At 47.2% G+C, this 4939-nt stretch overlaps 1 pseudogene; it reads left to right on the top strand.

Annotated features, from left to right (window-relative positions):
• Positions 1 to 682: 682 nt before the first annotated feature.
• LOC103229326 (small ribosomal subunit protein uS5 pseudogene) lies at positions 683 to 1534 on the top strand (annotated as a pseudogene).
• Positions 1535 to 4939: the final 3405 nt, after the last annotated feature.

Here is a 4939-nt window from a genome sequence, read left to right as displayed (position 1 = left end):
TTGTTTGTTTGTTTGTTTGTTTTTGTAGAGGCGGGGGGGTCTCACTGTTTTGCCCAGGCTGTTGTCAAACTCCTGGCCTCCAGTGATCCTCCCACCTCAGACTCCCAAAGTGAGGGGATTACAGATGTGGGCCACCGCTCCTGGCCCTCATTGTGATTTTAATTTTCATTTCCCTTGTGTCTTACAATTTTGAGCACAATTTCATGTACTTATTGGCCGCATGTATATCTTTTTTGGTGAAGTGTCTGTTCATGTTTCTTGTCAATTTTGCTGTAATTGAGTCATTTGTCTTTATTAAGTTGCAGAAATTCTCATATCCGCAGGCATGGTGGCTCACCCCTGTAATCCCAGCACTTTGGGAGGCCAAGGTGGATGGATCACGAGGTCAGGAGATCGAGACTGGCTAACATGGTGAAACCCCATCTCTACTAAAATACAAAAAATTAGCCAGGCGTGGTGGCGGGCACCTGTAGTCCCGCCACTTGGGAGGCTGAGGCAGGAGAATGGCGTGAACCCGGGAGGCAGAGCTTGCAATGAGCCGAGATCGCGCCACTGCACTCTAGCCAAGGCAACAGAGTGAGACTCCATCTCATAAATAAATAAATAAATAAACAAACATTTTATACTTTAAACTTTTTTTGTTAAAAACAGACACATACCTTCTTCTCTGAGAAAACACCAAATGGCGGATGACGCCGGTGCAGCGGGGGAGCCCAGAGGCCCTGGGGGCCCTGGGATGGGGAACTGCGGTGGCTTCCACGGAGGCTTTGGCAGTGACATCGGGGGCCGGGGCTGAGGCCGCGGAGCTCGTAGAGGCAAGGCGGAGGATAAGGAGTGGATGTCCCTCACCAAGCTGGGCCGCTTGGTCAAGGACATGAAGTCCCTGGAGGAGATCTATATATTCTCCCTGCCCATTAAGGAATCTGAGATCATTGACTTTTTCCTGGGGGCCTCTCTCAAGGACGAGGTTTTGAAGATTATGCCCGTCCAGAAGCAGACCCATGCCGGCCAGCGCACCAGGTTCAAGGCATTTGTTGCCATCGGGGACTACAATGGACACGGCGGCCTGGGTGTTAAGTGCTCCAAGGAGGTGGCCACTGCCATCCGCGGGGCCATCATCCTGGCCAAGCTCTCCATCGTCCCCATGCGCAGAGGCTGCTGGGGGAACAAGATTGGCAAGTCCCACACCGTCCCTTGCAAGGTGACAGGCCGCTGCGGCTCTGTGCTGGTGCGCCTCATCCCTGCACCCAGGGGCACTGGCATCGTCTCGGCGCTTGTGCTCAAGAAGCTGCTCATGATGGCTGGTATCGATGACTGCTACACCTCAGCCCGGGGCTGCACTGCCACCCTGGGCAACTTTGCCAAGGCCACCTTTGATGCCATCTCTAAGACCTACAGCTACCTGACCCCCAACCTCTGGAAGGAGACTGTGTTCACTAAGTCTCCCTATCAGGAATTCACTGACCACCTCGTCAAGACCCACACCAGAGTCTCGCTGCAGCCAACCCAGACTCCAGCTGTGGCTACAACATAGGGTTTTTATACAAGAAAAATAAAGTGAATTAAGCCTGAAAAAAAAAAAAAAAAAAAAAAAAAAGACACAAATATACACATTAGCCTAGGCCTACATGGGGTCAAGATCATCAGTATCACTGTCTCCCACCTTCCACCATCACATCTCATCCCACTGGAAGGTCTCTAGGGCCAGTAACACATCTGGGGCTGTCATCTCCTATAATAACAATGCCTTATTCTGGAATGCTTCCTAAAGGACCTGCCTGAGGCTCTTCTTGAGGAGGTATCACTCTGATGAAATACATGGTGGTTTGCTTGGTTTGTTTCTTTTTCCTTTTCTTTTTTTCTTTTTTCTTTCCTTTTTTTTTTGGGGGGGGGGGGATACACAGATTCTCAGTCTGTCACCCAGGCTGGAGTGCAGTGGCACAATCACAGCTCACTGCAGCCTCAACCTCCTGGACTTAAGTGATCCTCCCATCTCAACCTCCCAAATAGCTGAAGCTACAGGCATGTGCCACCTTATTGTAGAGATAGGGTCTCACTCTGTTGTCCAGGTTCTTGAACTCCTGGGCTCAAGCAATCCTCCTGCCTCGGCCTCCCAAAGTGCTGGGATCACAGGCGTGAGCCACTGCACCTGGACCTGTTTCTTTTTTCATCATAGATTTTCTTGTCAGAAAATACTGCACCATAAACATTCCTCTCTGTTAAGGAAAACCTTTCATTTTCGGGGGTGTCCATGTTTCCAAGCTTTTTAAGGAGCTGGTTGAGGTCTGTAAAAGCTTCTACTAAGCCCTTCACTGTGAATTTTCTTGCAAGTTCTTTTTCTTCTGCAGTTTCCTTTTCTCTTGCCTGTTCTTCAGCTATGTGTTCCTGTTCCAGTTCCAAGAATCCCTCATTCATCGGTTCCTTAGGAATCACCTCTAGGACCTCCTCAATGGCATCCTCATCCACACCCAGGTTAAAGTTGTTTGCCAATTCCAACCACAGCTATGTTGATTTTTGCAACCTTCTTATCCTTGGCAAATCTTCTGAAGTCATGAACAAACCTATTCAGTTTCTTCTTCCAGATGCCATGCAGACATGCCTTGATAACATTGCCCCAGTCCCAAGCAAGGTCCTTGATGCAGTCATAAACATTGTAATCCTTCTAGAATTACATCAGTGTCTTCTTAGTGTCTCTCTCAGTTGCAGTAATAGCCTGGGTAAAGATCTTCCTTGGGTAGTGGATATGGTTTGACTGTGTCTCCACCCAAATCTCATCTTGAATTGTAGCTCCCATAATTCCCATGTGTTGTGGGAGGAACCCGGTGGGAGATAATTGAATCATGGGGACAGTTTCCCCCATACTGTTCTCATGATAGTGAATAAATCTCACAAAATCTGATGGGGCTGGGCACAGTGGCTCATGCCTGTAATTCCAGTCTTGCTTGAGAGCAATGTGGCAGGTTACAAACTGAAACCCTTTGTGATCTGGAACAGGGAAAACTCCAGGGCCTTCCAGCTTATCAATAAATACATGTTGAAGCCTGGCATGGTGGTCCACACCTGTAATCCCAGTACTTTGGGAGGCCGAGGCAGGAGGATCTCTTGAGCCCAGGTGTTCAAGGCTGTAGTGAGCAACGATCATACCACTGCATTCCAGCCTGGATGACAGAGTGAGATCCTGTCTTTTAAAAAACAAACAAACAAAAAACAAGCACATGCTGCCAGTGTACTTCAGGAGCAATGAAACGTCATGGATGACCCAGCTCCGCTTCCAAGGTGCACTCCTGAATTGCTATGCCAGTACAGTGGAGAAGTATTGTTTGGGGAAGAACATACCTTCCAAGATTTTGCTTATTGTTGATAATGCTCCCACACGTCTGCCTTTTACTGGTGATCTTCATCCCGGTATCAGAGTGGTGTTTCTGCCTTCAAATACCACCCCTTTGATTCAACCAATGGATCAAGGAGCTGTAGCAGCTTTTAAGCTGTTACTACTTTCTACTATTGTATTAGTCCGTTTTTGTGCTGCTGATAATGACATACCCCAGGCTGGGTAATTTATAAAGAAAGAGAGGTTTAATGGACTGACAGTTCCACGTGGCTGGGGAGGCCTCACAATCATGGTGGAAGATGCAAGTCATATTTCACATGGCAGGATACAGGAGAGAATGGGAACCAGGTGAAAGGGCTTTCCTCCTATAAAATCATCAGATCGTTTTTTTCTTTTTGAGACCAAGTCTCTCTCTGTCGTCCAGGCTGGAGTGCAGTGGTGTGATCTCGGCTCACTGCAACCCCCACCTCCTGGGTTCAAGCAATCCTCATGCCTCAGCCTCCCTAGTAGCTGAGACTACAGGTGTCCACCACCACACCCACTTAAGTTTTGTATTTTTAGTAGAGATTGGGTTTCACCATGTTGGTCAGGCTGGTCTCAAATTCCTGACCTCACATGATCTGCCTCCCAAAGTGCTGGGATTACAGGTGTGGGCCACCATGCCAGGCCTCAACATGCATTTATTGATAAGCTGGAAGACCCTGGAGCTCTCCCTGTTCCAGATCACAAAGGGTTTCAGTTTATAACCTGCCACATTGCTCTCAAGCAAGACTGTCCTTAAAAGCCGTGAAACCTGGCATTAACTTGGCCTCTTTATAAATGAAAGTATTTTCAGGCATCCATTTTCAGAAGAGGAGGTTTCATCCATATTAAAGATTTGCTCCTGCAAGTAATTTTCCTCACAATCAGCTTATCTAGAGTTTCCAAAAATTCTTCAGCTGCCTTCACATCAGCACTTACAGACTCACCACTCACTTTCATATTATGTAACGAATAATGATTCTTGAATAGTTTCAGCCACCCAGAGCTAGCAGTAAATTCCACACTGTCGTTGGATCCAGTCTTGCCTTTCAACATCACAAACAAACTTTGCTTTGTCAGTGATTGTCATGTGGCTGAGAGGGATATGCTTCTGTGTCTGGTCTTCAATCCAGGTCATTAGAAATGTATCCAGACCAGATTTAGGCCCTTCTCTCATTTTTGTTCATTTCATTGCCTTCAATGAAGCAGATCCTTTAACAGCTTCCATCATTTTGTTCTTGTTCTTCAAAATCATAGCTATGGTGGAATGGACCTGCCTGCCTGGTGAGCAATAACCATTGCGGATTTGCCACCTTTGTAGTCCTTAATCACTTTTAATTTTGCTTCCAGGTCAACCACTCGATGTGGCCTCTCCCTGGTGACATTAGCCATGAATTTTTTATGTGTAGGGGCCATAAAACAAAATGACCCAAGATGAAATCAAACACAGAAAAAGTGGTGCAGTCAAGAGATGCAGTAAACGCAAGATGTATGTAGGAGTGTACTCTAAAATAACAGGAAGGCTGAGGCAGGAGGACCACTTGAGCACAGGAGTTCGAGGCTGCAGCGAGCTAGGATTGCACCACT

The sequence above is a fragment of the Chlorocebus sabaeus genome, chromosome 24 (genome assembly GCF_047675955.1).
Source record: "Chlorocebus sabaeus isolate Y175 chromosome 24, mChlSab1.0.hap1, whole genome shotgun sequence".
NCBI lineage: Eukaryota > Metazoa > Chordata > Mammalia > Primates > Cercopithecidae > Chlorocebus > Chlorocebus sabaeus.
This window is presented reverse-complemented; position numbering and strand designations above follow the sequence as displayed.